The 19,804-nt window shown below is 47.0% G+C and overlaps 1 protein-coding gene across 1 annotated transcript in view; it reads left to right on the top strand.

Moving 5' to 3' along the window:
- The window catches only part of LOC147702949 (uncharacterized), a 4,293,369-nt gene that overhangs the window by 586,707 nt on the left and 3,686,858 nt on the right, over window positions 1–19,804 (top strand). The gene's annotated exons all lie outside the window — the stretch shown is intronic.

The following is a 19,804-nucleotide window of genomic DNA, read 5'->3' as shown; positions in this document are numbered from 1 at the left end:
GATTTCTCATCCGTTCACATAAACAACTCTCAACTAGGAATGCAGTTTACCAGGATTGAACATGAACACCAGGTACACAATAATTCTATAAGAATTAGGGTATTTATTAACAATAGACACCGATCACATTACTATGCAACAGACATTCTGCAAAGAAAAGGTAAAGATTAGAGTGGACATTCTATTAAAGTTTAGACAGAGGTCACCTTATTAGTGGGAAGTCTGGACTCGGCAGTCATCTAGGTTCCCTTCTCGTCTCTGTATCCTGGCTCGCCTTGCAGTCACACCCCAGCCGTCACAAGTACACGTCTGCACCGCTAGGCTCAACCTCGTCTGCTTCCCTTCAGGACACCGGAACCTTGCTGATTATTAGCTACCGTCTCTCTCTCTCTCTCTCTCTCTGTCAGTGCGCTCCGCGCTGCTTCTCGTTCAGTCTTTCTCAGAGAGTTTCGGTCTTAAATCTTTCTCCGACTTCAAAGATGGCGACTTGTCCACCATGAGATGAATAATGGCAGAGATGCTAACGGCTAGATGCCGCCTACGGACTAACTGACAAACTGACTAACACCTTCGCTAATATCAAAGCCCGTTCCTTCATGGAAATTCACGGCCAGTAACCTGCCGCCCACCAAATTCTTGTACCTCCCCGTACCAAGGACACTTTCCCAGCCGGCCGGCCTGAAGTTGTGTCTTCGGAGTGGAGAAAAATACATTCCTTCGATAAGGGTCAGCCTGAACCGGTTCTCTCCAAGCGAACAACAGCTTGAAACTAAAACATTACACTTCACCTAGAAAGCCTTCTCGAGCTACCGGGCAGAAAGCAAAATGGAGTCTGTCTCGTTTAAGGCCTACGGAGCCCACAATATGCATAGCTCCATAGGTAATAGCCCAGCATGTTAGTAAATGAGCAAATCATAACTAATACTTATATATCTATCCCCTAACTTAAATTCATAAGCCTTACTTTAAGGAAAATGGTACGAAAATGCCCTAATATATGTAAGAAAGGGTCCCTGTCTATCGGCCTAATCCCTATGCTATGGGGGTGATAGGCTGGAGTCACTCTCCATCATTCTCCTTCTCCAAAGAGCTAGCAAAAAGGCAGCCATTACATTACACCCCTTGACTCCAGTCTATTAACCACAAACTAAATGGAACTAACATCGGTAGAAGAATAATATGAAACAAAACTAACTGATCTACGACCCTTACTAAGCCTAAAGAATTGCAGGAGGGAAGGGATGCACTGAATCAAGCAACAAATAGCTATTAGGACACAAATAGCGACAATAATCCCCCCTAAAATCTGTCGTAAGGAATGCATGTCAGGGAGCCAATTAAAAAGCCAGTCAAAGAAACCCTGATCTATATGTTGTCTAATTTCTGCAGTCAAGTCATGGAGTTTGTCAATATGGGATTGGATAGCTTTAGAATGGTCAGACAAATTAAAACAGCATAGACCTTCAAAATCAGAACATTCATGTCCATGTTTCAACAAGAGATAATCAATAGCGGCCCTATTCTGCAAAATAGCTCGACGTTCACCTTGGGCGTCTAATAAGAGATCAGATAAAACAGTAGACGTTTGGTTAATGGACTTAACCATCCAGCAGGCCATTTTGCCGATTGTTTTGGCATTATAAACGGCCAATGCAGGCACTCCAATAATAGAAAAAGCTAAACCAAGGTACTCTGATCTAGAATAGAGATGAACAGAGGAATCACAATCTTCATGCAATGACATTGAATCACGTACAATACGGGAATGTGAAGTAGGATGTGAAGAAAACATTAACAAACTCAATCTAGTGATGGCACATGGGCCACCAGAAATATTCGCAGGAATATAGGGCCAAGATGAATTCCCACAGGAAAAGAGCCATCCAGCTGGTAATAGCATTGAACGATAATGGCTAGTGGCTACTAATAATCGTTTACATGTCATATTATTTTTAACTGAAAGACATGAATTCGGAAATCTCTTCGAACATAACAAACGTTGATGAGCTGAAAAGGAAGTAGCGGCTCGGAGCTTAAGCTTCAAGCACTCAGTAATAGCTTTTGAGTCGCAAGTCATGATAAAGCATAGGTCTCCAGGGGTAATATTAAAAGTAGTAATACGGGAATGAATAGGGATATCAAGATCTGGAAGAGCAGTACATGAGGGACAGAATTCATGGGCCGCGAAGTCGCCCAGAATAACATTAGGTCGAGCATTAGATATATTAAAAATGTGACGTAGAGTTTCAGTGGATGCAGGGACAGCAACCAAACAGGTCGCTAAAATGTCAGTGAAGGACTTCATGGGGGTAAGACAGAAATGTGGAGAGTTCGTCACCCGCTTTGCGAGTGTAATCCAAAAGTTTGATGACTTTGCCCACGCAGACCGCGGGGCTCGAATTATCCCATCAACCGGCGTCGGTGGATCCTTCCCTCTCCCGGCGTAGCAAGCCAAAAGGAGTCCAGCACCGACACATCCTGCAGCAGCAATCCAAAGAACGATCTGAAACAATACAAACACAGGCCTTAATCATTCTCGTAAGTAACATTTATCAGCTGGGACAGCCTCCCAGCCATCTTTCCCTGGCTTCATCACCAAAACGGTGTTGTCATGACCGGTCGCAATAATATCAGCCTGTTCAGGAGGATTTTTAGGCGATTGCACCCATATCTTAGCTCCAGGAAGATCAGACGATCCGAAGCCTTTTTGTCCTCGCACAGTTAGCAACGTTGGGGCAGAGCCTTTTTTGATCTCACCACTGAAGACAGGCATAATCAATAACTGAGCAACACGGTCAGACTTTTTGATGAACAAATCCGTCTCACTGCTATTAAGCAGGAGAACCTTAATCTCTCCCTGATAATCACTGTCAATTACTCCTCCGAGCACTTGTACACCTTTCAGGGCCAGGCCAGATCTAGGGGCAATGAATCCAAAGCTACCGGCAGGTATACAGACACCAATGCCAGTTTCAACAATGATTCGATCCTTTCCTGGGAATTTAGCATCATTTAAAGCATGCAGGTCGAGGCCTGCAGAACCAGGGGTAGCTCTACATGGAGCCAGAGCACCGGGGGTAATTTCCCAATACATAACAGTATTTGATATAGAATTCGGTTTCGCATCAACATGTGGAGGAAACAAACGCATTAAAGGAGATTCAGCATGCAACAAAGGACGATTATTTAAAATTAACAAAGCTTGAAGTAGGACATCTCTCCACTGGCTGTAACGGTCATCAGTCAACTTGCGCAACTGTTCTTTCAACAAGCCATTCATTCTCTCAATCAATCCTGAAGCTTGTGGGTAATATGGAATATGAAACACCCAATCAATATTATTTTCCGCACAGAATTCTTGCACCAATCTTCCACGAAAGTGGGATGCGTTATCTGATTGAATCTGGAATGGGACACCATAGTACAGAATAATTAGCTCCAGGGTTTTAATTGTATTCACTTGGGTAGCGTTTTTGCAAGGGAAAGCGACCAAAAGCCCACTATAAGTATCAACCACTGTGCAAATATATTGACAATTCCTGCTCATAGGGAGCGGACCAATGTAATCAATCTGCCAAATTTGAGCGGGCAATTTACCTCGATGTAAGTGACCTCGAACAATTTGAGGCACCTCTTTTTTCCTAGAATGCTGACAAATGGGACAATGTAGAATGACATCTTTTATTAAAGAAAAAGGAATATGAATCCCTCTATCGGCAGCCCACCTGCTAGTTGCTTTCTCTCCAAAATGTCCTGCTTTCTGATGGGCCCACTTCGCCAATCCCGCCAAATCAGAATCCTGCATGTCAACCACTGCCTCAGAAATTTTAGACTGCTCATCTGCAATATTATGGAAAAATTTGTCAAGGGAGTCAATTGGAGTATGAGCATCCACGTGAAAGATTGTTACAGTACTCTGCGGGAGCAATTCCCAAATTTCTTGCCACAGCTCCTTGCCCCACAGTTCCTTCGAATGCAATTCCCAATTATGAGAATGCCAAGTTGGCAACCACACCGCTAGGCCATTTGCAGTGGACCAGGAATCAGTGAAAATATGACATGTACCAGGTAATTCCTGTTTCAAAACTTGGTAAACTGCATAGAGTTCTGCATATTGACTACTCTTACCGTCTCCAGTTGTGCTCAATAATTTCTGTGTGATCGGGTTATAAGAGACAGCTTTCCAATGTCTTTTGTCACCAATGAATTTCGCAGAACCGTCCGTAAACCACACATGTTTTCCATCCTCCGCGGACAGATCATCAAATGATTTACCCCACGTCACGGGAGACTCCTGCACTACGGGCACCGAACACTCACTTTCAATCTCATTGGAGGGCGCCTGCGCCACTCGCTCATGTAAAACCGCCACACCTTTCGGACCCACACGTGCCCTGTCCTGAATGTACCATTTCCATTTAATTACACTAGCCTCCTGAGCATGTCCAATTCGATGGGATTTAGGTGAACTCAAAACCCACTGCATAATGGGAATTTCGGGCCTTAAAATCACAGTATGGCCTAAGGTCAATTGCTCGGTATCCACCAGAGCCCAATAACAAGCAAGCAACTGTTTTTCAAAAGGTGAGTAACGCTCACCAGCCTCAGGTAACTTTTTAGTCCAAAAACCCAATGGCACTTTATGTCTGCCCTGCTTTTGCCACAAGCTCCAATTGGCATACAGGCCTTCCACAGACACATTCAAATCCACATCACCTTCACTCACAGGCCACAAATCCAGAGCATACTGAATAGCTTCTTTAGCCGAATTAAAAGCAGTCTGTTGAGGTTCACCCCATTCAAACGCATTCTTCTTACGAGTGACTCGATACAGTGGAGCTAAAATTTGACTCAAATGGGGAATATGCTGACGCCAAAATCCAAACAAACCAATAAAGCATTGAGCTTCTTTCCTGTTTCTGGGAACAGCAAAATCAAGTATTTTTCGTTTAACCTGTGGAATCACCTCTCTGTGACCCTCATGCCAATTTATTCCCAAAAATTTCACAGCTTGGGATGGAGTTTGTAATTTGTCAGGATTAATTTCCCAGCCTTTCGCTCGCAAACAGTCAATGATCTGATCTAAATGGGACTGCACCTGGTCTTGCGTTTCACCTTGAATCAAAATGTCGTCAATATAATGACAAACCTGAACTTGTGCATTCGTGGGCACTTCAGACAAATGTTCCGCCACCAGCCGGTGACAGATCGTAGGACTATGTACATAGCCTTGAGGAAGACTCCGGAACGTCATTTGACGTCCATTCCATGTGAAACTGAATTGTTCTTGACATTCGGGGGCAATCGGAATTGAAAAGAATGCATTAGCAATATCAATGGAAGCATACCACGTACCTGGATGCTTTTGAATTCTCTCAATCAGTGTGACGATGTCAGGCACTGCAACAGTCAATTTAGGCGTATTTTTATTCAATTCTCGATAATCAACAGTCATGCGCCAAGAATTATCACTTTTGCGCACGGGCCAAACGGGATTATTCCAAGCAGATGTGACCGGAGTAATGACTCCTGCGTCAACCAAATCCTGAATCGTAGCGGTAATTTCTTCATGACCACCTGGGATGCGATATTGCTTTTGAGAAATCACTTTCGTTGCTAAAGGTATTTTAATAGGTGGCATGCGTAAACGGCCAACCCGTACGGGTCTGGTCGAAATGTACTGTCGTGTACCAAATTGATAGTATCCATCATCCAAATGCAAAGTCATACCTTTCAAAATGTCAATTCCAATAATGTATTCCAAAAGTGGCACAACCAACACAGAGTATTCTCTACGAGGGATTCTACCAATTTTAATTTCGAGTGCAGTCTGAACCGCGGGTGTTTCTTTACCACCCAGACCAGTAATCGTAAAGGATTGTCCATGAAACTTTCTCGATTTACCATGAATTAAAGTGGCCTCCGCCCCAGTATCAACTAACGCTCGGGCCCTTTGGATATTACGATGTTTCCAAAAAATCTCAATATCTACATAGGGTCTGTAATATCTGTGGGCCCACTTGCGTACCGGAGCTTGACCTATTTCCTAGTCATTTTTCCTGCGCTCTGTCAACCAAGACAAATCAGGGTAAATACTCTCAGTTTTCTTTGGTATTAGAATGTCTTGTTCATATCCGTCTCCAGTACGAAACGGATTAGTGTCAGACTCAAAAAGATGTGAATTACGGTCAGAGAGTCTGTTACGATCCTCCCTCTTTCGTACGTCAGGGGAATAACTCCTTGCATCTCGTCGTCTGTTGGAAACACGATCATCACTTCCTCTTTCACGATCATCCTCTCTCCCCCTTCCATCATTACGACGAGGGGATCCATCACGTTCATAGCGCCGATCATCACGGCGATCAGAATTCACACGTCGTCTCTCATCACCACTGTCATCCGAACCACGATCATACTCATTCTTTCGCACACGACGGGCACCCTCCTTTCGATCCAAACCACGCTTACGAAACATGTCCCATAAGCGATTATTAGGTTCACCATCAATGTCTTCCTTTTTGACACCATCAGCAATGAGAGCAAGGAACATGTCACGTCTAGAGAACTTGTAGTCACCACCAGTACGACCCTCAGGCCGAGATTGTCTTTCAGGTTTAAACCATTCACCCAGCTCACCAAGCTGACGAACAGATTCAAGCACAACAGACAAAGGGTTGCCAGTTTGGTTAATCAATAATGTCATCATGACCTGCTTGTAAGCAACAGGAGAAGAACGTATAATGCGATTACGCACAGAAGATGTTAAAAGACCATCCAAAAGTTTATCAGCAGTACTAAGAAAGATAGCCGTTTTCATGACCTCCTCTTTTAAACGTTGCGACGCATCGCGCAGAGTGTACCACGGTTTCTCATCAGTAGGCCAATCAGATTCAGTTGGATATTTATGATTACAGCCGTCGGACGCAAGCTGGAGCAAAGAAATTTGACCAGCACCATTATAATTCCGAAAATGATCCTGAATAGTAGAATCAGAACTCAAAGAGCAAAATCGTAAGCAATCAACAGCATCGAGCATAATACCGGCAGCGCCAAGTTCATAAAGACGCACCATCCAGGTAAGCAAGGCCTCACCAGGCCGTTGTCGAAATCGTTGCAAAATGTCACTAACCTCCTGTTGAGTAAAGTCTTCAATACAATCAAGAGCAATACCACCCGGATTACCAGGGGCCTGTTGTAACTTTCGTCGAAAAATCGGGTGAGCAGAAACTGCAGGAAGAGCTTCCGAGGAAGCCCGCAGCTTAGATTTAGTAGCACAATCAGTGCAAGCCACGTCATCCGAACGGGAAGAACGAGCACGGTCGGTGTCAGGACCCATATCAGTACACGAAGCAGATTTACAATCACGTCCGGAGCGAGAAGACTCGCGCTTATCACCCTCCTCTGCCGAGGAGTCAGAAGTATGAGAATCCCAGATATTACCGTCCCACTCATCGGGGTTCCAATCCATTCCAGCTTTCGCTACAACCATACGCACTTTGCGTGTAGATACACGACCACGACGATGTTTATACTTATATCGTGCAATACGGACCGCAGCTCTTTCAGCAATGGTCTGATATGTCTCAAGTTTGTCGGCAAGCAATTTATTTTGACAACGCAACAGAGTATGTGCATTTTGTAATTCAACACACTGTCCTTCCATATCTTTAAACCGCTTCTGTAGCTGAACAAACTTCTCATGCAATATTCTGTATGCATTAAGAACAATCCACCCTCTGCGTCCTAAAATAGGAAGCTCATCACCCTTCACTACTGGCGCTTTCTGCAAGCACGATACCACATCGGCAGGCTCCGCCTGCTCCAAGCATGAAGACCAATTTTCACTCAAACCAGTAGAATCAGCCCACTCACGGGCCAAGGCCTCGTAAGGGGTACATTCCCAGCCGGGAATCTGAATCGGTAATTTGAAAACCGACGATGATTTTTTCGCAAACATAATGACACACAAAAAAAAAAAAAAAAAAAAAAAAAAATAATAATTATATACACAATTATAAACAAAATTAATACGTACAAGCCGAGCGCAAACCAACAAGATTAAAACAACACAATGCACACAGGCTTCGTAAACAGTTTGTGACGCCAGATGTTATGGCTGGATTTTCTGTTTAGATGGGATCAGCCCCCAGGGGCCCCTATGACCCAGCCAAAACGTACTCACCTTCCCTCCTCAGATCGTATTCACAATGGATAGATTTACAGATATATATACAGGTCGCACCTAAGGATGGGGAATGATAATATACATATATAGGAATTTTCTACAATATCTTATTCACATCAGTTGGTCTCGCGGCCACCCCGACCCAGACCGGTCTACCCTAGGGCAGATATTGCGCACAATCCGGTGCGACTACACATGGGCCTGCAGAACCCAATGCTCCCATTTCCAAACGACCAACAATCCTGTCGATCTACACGCTAGTTCGACCCCCTAGCGCCCTCACTTATTCAAGCCACAATCCTGTGGGTATCGGCACTGGTAGTCCTCCCCAGTGTTCTCACTAACGTCGTATATCAACGACGACCACATTCCTATGAACAGTTATCGGGACCAAATCTCAGTTACCTACCCGGGGTAAAACTATAATAATAATAACTTTGAATATAGTTCCAAATCGTATAGTGTACTCCCTGCTCTTGACATCACAGGTCCACTCACTCCCTCTTTATTTGATCACCATTTACCTGATCGGGATTTCTCATCCGTTCACATAAACAACTCTCAACTAGGAATGCAGTTTACCAGGATTGAACATGAACACCAGGTACACAATAATTCTATAAGAATTAGGGTATTTATTAACAATAGACACCGATCACATTACTATGCAACAGACATTCTGCAAAGAAAAGGTAAAGATTAGAGTGCACATTCTATTAAAGTTTAGACAGAGGTCACCTTATTAGTGGGAAGTCTGGACTCGGCAGTCATCTAGGTTCCCTTCTCGTCTCTGTATCCTGGCTCGCCTTGCAGTCACACCCCAGCCGTCACAAGTACACGTCTGCACCGCTAGGCTCAACCTCGTCTGCTTCCCTTCAGGACACCGGAACCTTGCTGATTATTAGCTACCGTCTCTCTCTCTCTCTCTGTCAGTGCGCTCCGCGCTGCTTCTCGTTCAGTCTTTCTCAGAGAGTTTCGGTCTTAAATCTTTCTCCGACTTCAAAGATGGCGACTTGTCCACCATGAGATGAATAATGGCAGAGATGCTAACGGCTAGATGCCGCCTACGGACTAACTGACAAACTGACTAACACCTTCGCTAATATCAAAGCCCGTTCCTTCATGGAAATTCACGGCCAGTAACCTGCCGCCCACCAAATTCTTGTACCTCCCCGTACCAAGGACACTTTCCCAGCCGGCCGGCCTGAAGTTGTGTCTTCGGAGTGGAGAAAAATACATTCCTTCGATAAGGGTCAGCCTGAACCGGTTCTCTCCAAGCGAACAACAGCTTGAAACTAAAACATTACACTTCACCTAGAAAGCCTTCTCGAGCTACCGGGCAGAAAGCAAAATGGAGTCTGTCTCGTTTAAGGCCTACGGAGCCCACAATATGCATAGCTCCATAGGTAATAGCCCAGCATGTTAGTAAATGAGCAAATCATAACTAATACTTATATATCTATCCCCTAACTTAAATTCATAAGCCTTACTTTAAGGAAAATGGTACGAAAATGCCCTAATATATGTAAGAAAGGGTCCCTGTCTATCGGCCTAATCCCTATGCTATGGGGGTGATAGGCTGGAGTCACTCTCCATCATTCTCCTTCTCCAAAGAGCTAGCAAAAAGGCAGCCATTACAAGTACCTAGGGAGAGAGGAGTCAGAGTTCAAGACACTTGGATTTGTCCAGTAGGTGCACGGGCACAATGCCAGCCCTACACAGGGGTACTACACTTTAGGACAGAGGTCATGAAGATGCAGCTATAGAGTTCAGGTGACACTGTAGGATCTCAGGAGCCGTCCACAAGCTGTCCCATGTCGGTCGACCAATCGCAGTTCCCTGGCCAGCAGAACCACAAAACAAACCTTGGCAAGTGCAACATACGTGTTGCAGGATGAAATGCAGAAATGGGGACCAGCACTGTCCGAGGAACTCACCCACTACATATAAGTTAGGTCTGGCCATCTGCTGGCAGGAGAGCCAGTGTCGATGTGGACACCATTGAGTCTTTTTGGTAGCAGGCACAGGAAGTCACATAGAGGTCTTAGCAGCACACTGATGATGTTGGCTCACGTCACAAGCGGTACAGTGAGGACGTTACTTTTGCAGCTTTGCGATGCTTTAGGTTGGAGCTTCTTGGAACTCAAAGACCTCTGGACTGGAAAGTCAACAAGCCTTGGTAACAGCAAACAGACACAGTGCAAATGGACTCGGGTTTCAGCAACTCCAGCGAGGGCTTACAGTTCTTCAAGTTGCACAGAAGACAGGTCCGAACTCGGGAGAGCCACAAAACCAGCACCTGTGTTCGGAGCCTTGGAGAGTCTGTGTGACAGCAGGATCCACAAGCCAGTCCTTGTTGAGGTGCCTCCAGATGCAGGGAAGTGACACCTTCAATTCAAAGGAGATTCCTTCTTGCTGTCCTTGATGCTTACAGAGTCCATGTGACCCCAAGGGATGCACAGCCATGGAGGTTGCAGGATCTTTGCAGAGTACAGGGACAAAATCGCAGTAGGGGCTTTCCTACCAGGTGTAGTCTTGTCTTGGGGCCCGACTAGTCCAGCAGCAGGTTCCATTGTCTAGCAGCAGAAGAGTCTTGCAGAGTAATCTTGGTCCAGCTGAATCAATCAATCAATCAATCATAACACTTGTATAGCGCGCTACTCACCCGGAAGGGTCTCAAGGCGCTTGGGGGAAGGGGGCCACTACTGCTCGAACAGCCAGGTCTTGAGTTGTCTCCTGAAGGCGAGGTGGTCCAGGGTCAGCCGAAGATGGATGGGGAGAGAGTTCCATGTCTTGGCCGCCAGGTAGGAGAAGGATCTTTGGATGCGTGGTACGGCGGCGAGGGTGAGGCTAGCGGATCGTAGCTGGCGGGTGGGCGTGTGGAAGGTCAGGCGGTCGTTGAGGTACTTGGGGCCCAGGTTGTGGAGAGACTTGTGTGCGTGGGTGAGGAGCCTGAACGTGATCCTCTTGTTGATGGGGAGCCAGTGCAGGTTCCTCAGGTGGCCGGAGATGTGGCTGCGTCGAGGGATGTCCAGGATGAGTCGGGCGGAGGCGTTCTGGATGCGTTGTAGTCTTTTCTGTAGCTTGGCTGTGGTTCCGGCGTAGAGGGCGTTTCCGTAGTCCATCCGGCTGGTGACAAGGGCTGGGGTGACCGTCTTCCTGGTTTCGATCGGGATCCATCGGAAGATCTTGCTGAGCATGCGGAGGGTGTGAAAGCATGAAGAGGAGACGGCGTTGACTTGTCTGGTCATCGAGAGGGAGGAGTCCAGGATGAAGCCCAGGTTGCGTGCTTGGTCTGTCGGCTTGGGGGCGGTGCCCAGGGCTGGGGGCCACCAGGAGTCATCCCAGGCGGTGGGTGATGGCCCAAGGATGAGGACTTCCGTCTTGTCTGAGTTCAGTTTCAAGCGGCTGTTCTTCATCCACTCGGCGACGTCTTTCATCCCTTCGTGGAGGCTGGTTCTGGCGGTGTCGGGGTCTCTGGTGAGGGAGAGGATCAGCTGGGTGTCGTCGGTGTAGGAGATGATGTTGAGGTTGTGTTGGCGTGCGATGGCTGCGAGAGGTCTCATGTAGACGTTGAAGAGGGTGGGGCTGAGTGATGATCCTTGCGGGACGCCGCAGATGACTTCGGTGGCCTCGGAACGAAACGGGGGGAGGCGTACTCTCTGTGTTCTTCCAGCGAGGAATGAGATGATCCACTTCAATGGTCCCAATCATGGTCCCACCCTCAAAAGAGTCCTTAAGTAACCCGGGTGTTGCACAGCTTCTGCAGTGACTCACATGTCATGAGGTGTCTGGGACGCTACTCTGGTGAACTGACCAGTCAGATGCTCCCAGGGGCCTCTACTTACCTTATTTTCTAGATGGCAGAATCAAGTGACCACCTGGTAGATCTCTGGGCCCCTCCTTGTTGGAGGTGCTGAACAGGGGGATGGCTACTTCCCTGTCCTTTGTATGGTTTCACGCCAGAGCAGGAGCTGAGGGCCCCTGCACTGGAGTAAACCAGTTTATGTAAGGAGGGCTCCAAATATGTCTTTCAAAGCAGTCTGGAGGCACTCGAAAGCACCTCCACCCTAGCCCAGAGACAACTAATTCTAAAGGAGAGGGGTTAACGCCTCTCCTCTACAGGAAATCCTTTGTTCTGCCAAAGTTAATCTCAGCCGCAGGAAGGGGACAGAACAGTATCTGTGGTCGGTGGCAGCACTGGCTTGCATGCTGACCCTGCATGGTTACACAGATACATATGGGGGGTCCTCTAAGGACCCCCCCCCCCAGGACGCAGGTTCAGGCAACTAACACTGGAATCAGTGTAGTTGCATGATACCAACATGTTTGATAACAAACATGACTAGGTTTCGGAGAAGCCATTATGTAATTGGACATCTCATGTTGCAGAGTATCCACTGCATACCTTAAGATGGCTTCCCCACACTTTCAAAGCCCAGAGAATAGAGTTTGGAGTTTGTAGGTGTGCCTCTGCTTATGCAGGGGCATCATCACACTTACAGCCATGCACCCTGCCCTTGGGCTGAAGAGCCTACCTTAGGAGTGAGTTATAGGGTCAAAGTACAGTGACCGGGATATAAGGTAAAACTCATATCTATGGTGAAAGGTGATTGCACCATATCACTCAGGCTGCAATGGCAGTCCTGTAGACACAGTTTGCATGGGCTCCCATGGTTGGCATATTACATACTGCAGCCCTTGGGAAAACCCTTTTGTACCAATGCCCTGGGTACCATAGTACCATATACTAGGGACCTAGGGCCCGATGTAGGTAGGGCTTTACCGATCGGTATCGGCCGAAAATACCGATTTTTGGCCCTTACCGATCGGTAAACAGCCATCGAGATGTAGGGAACCAAAAACAGAACGAATCGGATAGAAAACCGATTCGGAATGTGTACCGAATGTGAAAGAATCCGATACGTACATACCGAAAATCGGATATGTAACGAATCGGAAAAACACCGATTCGGTTACAAAGACCGAATCGGTCCATGTACCGAATCGTTAGTGACACCGAATCGGAAAATCACCGATTCGGTCCTACTACCGATTCGTTAGTGACACCGATTCGGAAAATCACCGATTCGGTCCTACTACCGATTCGTTAGTGACACCGATTCGGAAAATCACCGATTCGGTCCATGTACCGAATCGGAAAAAATACCGATTCGGACATGATCCGAATCGGAAAACATGCCGATTCGTATGAATCTCCGATCGGGAAATTCCCCGATTCCGACAGTTGGGGAGATGTAGGGAGGCACAGAAACACCGAAATCGGCTCAAAATCGGTAGAATTCACTCGGTATTTACCATGGATTGCAATCAGGTGGTAACCAACTCCAACCCATATAAACAGTCCCAAAATGCATTGCAACTTGCAGGATGGCAGCTTTCTATGTCATTGCGAGGCGGCTACGGCTACAGCAGGAAGGACTCACTGAGGCTGAGATCCTACAGAGATACAGGCTGGACTCTGACACCATACTTGAGCTCATCAGGGACCTTAAGCCATACTTGGACCACCACACCCCAAGGGCACACGCCATCCCTGCGCACGTCCAGGTGCTATGCAGCCTACACCTGGTAGCGTCTGGCAGCTATCAAAGTGGAGTAGCAGCAGCAGGAGGGGTGAGCCAGAGCAGCCTGTCAAGGTTCTTCCACATATTCCTTGACGCCATGATAGACAGGATGGACCAATACATCTCATTCCCTGCAACCCACGCAGAACTGCTACAAACCAAAGCGGACTTCTACCAGATGGCACACTTTCCCCAAGTCATCGGTTGCATAGATGGCACGCATATTCCGATTTGCCCACCAGCGGACACCGAATACATATACCGCAATCGGAAATCTACACACACCATCAACGTGCAGGTGATCTGCAATGCCAAGTGCACCATCACAGACCTGGTAGCAAAATTTCCAGGAAGTACCCATGACTCATATATATTCCAACAGAGCGGCATATATGCACGGCTGATGGCTGGCGATTTTGGAGAAGGATACCTCCTAGGTGAGCCACATCATCAGACCCCCATAACACATAGTAGGTAGGTGTAATACATGTATGCATGTGTCTAATGTGACCCCTTTCTCTTCCAGGCGACAGTGCATATGCCCTCCGCTCATTCATACTCACCCCCTACCTCAACCCCTCCACACCCAGCCAAAGGAGGTATAACCGGGCCCACATACGCACCAGGAATGTTGTTGAACGGACCTTTGGCATCTGGAAAAGTAGATTCAGATGCCTGCACAAGAGTGGAGGTGCAAGGCAGTATACCCCCATCACCTGCTGCAAGATCATAGCTGTATGTGCAATGTTACACAACCTTGCGGTCAAGAAGGGCACTGAGGTGGAGTTGTCTGACTACGAGGACTATGACGACGACGAAGCTGTGCCACTGACACAGCCAGCTGGGGTGTGTACGCCATGTGATGGCAGATACAGACGTGAGGAGATCACTGAGAACTATTTCTGACTGAGTACAGATGCAAAGACAGCTAAATGTTGCTTGGAAAAAAAAAGTTTTAATAATGATGCACCACAGTTACAGCACTGATGTGCATCAAATAATGGAGATTGTTAACTCAAATAAAGTCCAGGGTTCTGGTTTGCTCATCCCCCCTTGCCAGCCTATTTTTTGGCCCGCTTTCCAGACCCACTGGGGTGTCCCTCGGCCCCCTCCGAATGGCCAGCAGCATCAGCGGATCGCCTGGTGCTCCTCCTTGGCTCTGATGCAGCGCTGGCCGGGCTGCTGCGGCTGCTGCTGTCTCCAGCATCACCCAGGTCCAGGGCAGGATTGGAGGCGGCGTTTGATATTAACATGGCCTCCATGGCCGTGGTGATCCTGGCCATCCCCCTAGTCAGCTCAGCTGTATGCTGACTGAGCGCCGATTCCTGATTTGAGCTGCGATGGCACAGCTGTGCGGTCGCCGCTGCAAGGCGGGCCATGGCCCGGTTGAGCACCCGGGCATCCCTCCTGCGCGCAACCTCATGCTCCTCCTGCCTGGCAGAGGAGTGGGTGATGGCAGTGGTCAGCCTGCCCAACCCTGCTGCCACCTCCTTGTTGCTGTCCACAACAGCCTGGAAACCCTTCACCAACTCCCCCATCTGCAGGTTGTGCTGCAGGAGCTGGCGTTGGCAGGCCATGGTGGATTTGGCCTGTTGGCGCTGGATTTTTACCATCTGGCCCTCCAGGCCCAGGAACACACTGCCCTCCCGTGCTGGTGCAGCAGTGGTGGTGGTGGTGGCACGGCGTCTGGCACTGCTGCCTCCGGCCTGCTGAGTGGGCTGGGGTGCCACTGGTGGTGGTGTGGTGCTGGCCGGTCCCGGAGCCCCTGCTCCCACGACAGGTTGGACGGGTGGCAAGGCCACGGTTGTGGCAGGAGCTGTTGTCGGCGGAATGGTCTGCCTTGTAGGGGAGTTGTATGGTGAAAATTGCAAGGGGGGTGAGCTGGGCAGTACTGGGGAGTGCACTGCCTGGAAATCAATCACCAGGACTCCCTCCATTCCAAGCCCTGGGGTGTCTCCTTCCTCATCCTCATCCTCCTCCTCCTGGCCAGGCTGGCTGGTGCTCGGCCCTGCCACTGCAGTATTTGATGTCGAAGCTCCCTCTGCTGCCACAGTGGTGCTGCCTGATGGTGCCCCTAGGTACAAAGAAGCATTTGTAAACTGAGTGCCGATGTATTACAGTCAGTACAATTATGGCATTCCACATGTCCTTGCATCTCCTTACACCGTGTCACACTGTTTCCTGTCTTGTGATTCTGCACTGACATATTTGGCTAACTTCTGCTGACTACATGTACCATGATGCTTGTCTCTTGTATGTTGGTGACAGTACAGTGCTGGTGTTTGCCTATGCATTGTGTCTAATGGGGAGGTGTCTGGTAGGGTGTGTCATGATGCGCATGCTTCTTACCTGTAGCTGTGGCCATCGCAGTGCTGTCCAGGGTCCCGATCCCTACGATGCTCTCCCTCTCGATGGTGCTGGAGACAATTTCCTCCAGCTCGGTGAGGGGTGGCGCCGGGTTCTTGCCTCCTCCGGTGTGTCCAGCCTGCCTTTGGAGGTCGGCCAGCTTCCTCTTCGTGAGGCTGCGGAGGTCGTAAAACCTTTTCTTAAGTTCCTCAATGGACCTGGGGGTGACTCCAGCAGCATTGACCTTCTGGGCGATGTCGGCCCACAATCTCCTCTTGGTGCTGTCTGGCACGTTGAGGGACAGCTTGCCAAAGAGCTGGCGGTGCACCCTCACCACCTCCTCAACCAGCACCTGAAGTTCTGTGGTGGTGAATTTGGGCTTCCTCTTTTGGGAGGACTTCTGGCTTCCTGCCTGATCTTCCATTTTCTGCTGTTCAGTCTGCAACCTCCTTCTCCCACTGCTGCTAACTGTGTGTTGGGCTCAGGCAGGCTTTCCAGAAACTTCTAGAAACTTCTTAATTGTCTGCACCTGCCAGGGTTGCCACTCCCTGTTTGGGTGGGGGAGCCACCTCATTGGCTGAATCGCCTATTGCCGAGTCGGCTTTTACCGATTCGGTAAAATCCGATTCGGTAAAATCCGATTCGGTATTATCCGAATCGGTAAAAGCCGAATCGGTTCATGCAATGCATTCCTATGGGCTTTTTCGCCATGGGTCTATGATTGCCGATTCGTTTTTTACCGAATCGGCTTTTACCGAATCGGTATTCGCCGAATCGGAAATATCCGATTCGGTGGTAGCCGATTCGGTGTTTTCCGATTCGTTGTTGGCCGATTCGGTAATTTCCGATTCGGAACGTACCGAATCTCATTACCGATGCCGACCGAATCGGTTTTCATTCGTTTTTTTTTTCCTACATCTCGTTTTCCGATTTCAGAATACCGATTCGGCCCGCCTCGGTATTTTGAAATCGGAAAATCGCGTTTACCTACATCGGGCCCCTAGAGAGGTACACTAGTATGCCAGTTGTGGGGTGTGCAAAGTACTTACCAATTCAATTTAGAGGAGAGAGCACCAGCACCTGTGTCCTGATTAGCAGGATCCTTGTCTACTACAGTCTAAACACACTGACACCCGGCAAAAAAGTGAGAGAAACCTTGTCAGAAAGATCCTACTCTGCTACAGTATGATGAATCTTTTTGGGAATAATTTGATACAATTAATTATTACTGGAAAATACGCTAAAAGTAGTCCTCTGAGTGCCCAATTGACGGAAAAAAATTAAACAAAGGAAAGAAAGATGCATAATTTTTAAGTGGGAAATAATCTGTTTTCATAAACAGGCGATATATATCACATAAGGGTGTTCCTAAGGGTGAGCAATGGTGACACAGTGTTAATGAAAGTGATGTGGTATAATACAGACAAATATTAAATAACAAAATAAACACAAACGCTTGTTGATAAATGATGCACACTAAGTGCTTGAGTCACAAAGAACTTCCACACCTGTGGCGGAGGCTCCGCGGTTATGGCAGGTGTCCCTAACTCGTGGCGGGACCTCCGCAATTGGTAACTGCAGAATGAAAGTCCCCTCCATACTGCAGTTACCCATTCCAGAGGTCCTGCCACGAGTGCAGAGGCTCTTTGGGAATTAGCCCCTCAATATCCATAGAAAAACAATTAATTCAATGTTGTACCTATTTATAATCTCAATAAAGCAAGCATTTGATCATGTAGGCGTCAACGTTTCAACCTGGTTGGATATATGATTTTTGTACAAGTCTTCATTAGAACAGTTTAGTGTGTGTAATCACATACTGTCAAATTGTACTGCAGTTCAGGTTAACTTATTGGCTTTATTGCTCTAACTTGAAGGGAAGATAATTGTTGTTTGTACGAAAAAGCAGCAGCGGACCTTGAAGTGCCGCACCTAAACTCCAGTTCCAATGAGTCAATGTTTCAAGTATATTTTTTCTTTGTGCTGCCAACCCCGACACCAGCTGCTGTTTGGCGTCGCTGTGCTCTCCAGATCAATTAAACAATTTTTTACTGTTCATGGGGGCGCACCAAAATAGAAGTCCAAGAAGAAATAAGTAGAAAAATTTTCTTTATTTATCTTTATCCATTAAAATACACGTCATCAGTAAAATGTGTCACGAGTTCAGCCAACGCGTTTCACTCCCTACCAAGGAGTTTCTTCAGGGCGCTGCAAATCTTTTTGGTGTGTTGTTTTCAAGGGTTCCTTCTATAATCACACTCGTTTTTTAATGTCATTCATTTGTTCACTCCGGCATAGTTCTTAAGATTCTGCAGTATCTGTCTTCCCTTCTCTTTTCACGTTTTCATGGACTCTATGTATCTTGTCCACAAATCGGTTCCCGGAATCCACTGTTTTACCCGTCCCTGGCCGTATTCGTTCAAAGTAATTGCGGTACTGTATATAGAAGACGTTCGGTTTCAGCGTCTCGGCATGGCTGGTTCCAGAAGATAATTGTTGTCAAAACAGTGCGCAGCCTTGCTGTTGGCGCTGCTTATTAAATAAGACACTGATGGTCTCTCATGGGGTTGGCTTCGAGTGGTCCACCTCTTTTTAGGTTGAGCCTCGGCAGCGCATGCGCTGCTCTGTGAGACATTCGCCCATTTTTGTCATTGGCTTGTGTCATTGTCCTTCGTAAATGCTGACTTCTGATTAATTAATAGGTTTGTTAGTCCCTCCTTAGTACTACAGGTCTTAATTTGTAACCTCCTATGAGGACTGGCTCTTTTACTTCTGCTGTTACACAGTATGTCTTATTTACTCTGTAAGCATTATTTTCTTCTACTGCAGGCACAACATGCTTTCCTGCAACATCCAGCGTGCCATGCGCGCTTTCACCTTCCAAGCAGCCCGACACAATGGCAGCCACTTCTTTGAATTGAAGCAGGTCACGCATTTACAGCGGTTTGAGCTATTGACATTGTAAATGACAATGCCTATTATTTATGTGTTAATTATCAAAACAGATAAATAAAAGGCATTGTCATTTACAATGCCAATAGCTTAAATTCTCGCGAATGCAAGACCTATTGCATTGCAAATACTTGTTTCTTTTATCCTCTCATCTGCAGCTGGCCAAAGAAATTGTGTGCTACTTCTTGTAACATCACAGTAGTGGCCGGGTTGTGGTGTACTGAAGTGCTGGTAAGTAATCCCCACTGTCGGGGAGATACACTTGTGCAGTGGCAGTGCTCCAATTTGATTTTGATTTTTTTTTTTTGCATTTCCTCTTTTTAACTACTAATTAATGGCTTGATTCAAACATTTTTCCATTTACAGATACAATTGGCAATTAGTAAGGAAAGATTATGAAGTTATAAACTGTTTTTTTAAATACAGAATATTTGTATATAATGGAACACGGTTTAACTTTGACCTTTCATTGCACAACGATAATTTGGTCACAGAAAACATTTACTTCACAAAAGATACACCAAACTGAAATTTGATCTGCTATTTGGTTCCACAAAGTTATTGTCTGGCAGCTGACTAAGGGCCAAATGTAGGTCGCCAAATACTGGTCGGTAACGGACGATTTCGGCCGTTACCGACCGGTATTTGGAGATTGAGATGTAGGGGGCCTAACATTTACCGATTCGGTAAATTTACCGATTCGGTAAAATACTGAATTGGTAAATTGACCGAA

Source organism: Lissotriton vulgaris, chromosome 7, assembly GCF_964263255.1.
Source record: "Lissotriton vulgaris chromosome 7, aLisVul1.2, whole genome shotgun sequence".
NCBI classification, from domain to species: Eukaryota; Metazoa; Chordata; class Amphibia; order Caudata; family Salamandridae; genus Lissotriton; species Lissotriton vulgaris.
The sequence above is the reverse complement of the archived record's forward strand: the minus strand, read 5'-3'. Positions and strand labels throughout refer to the sequence as shown.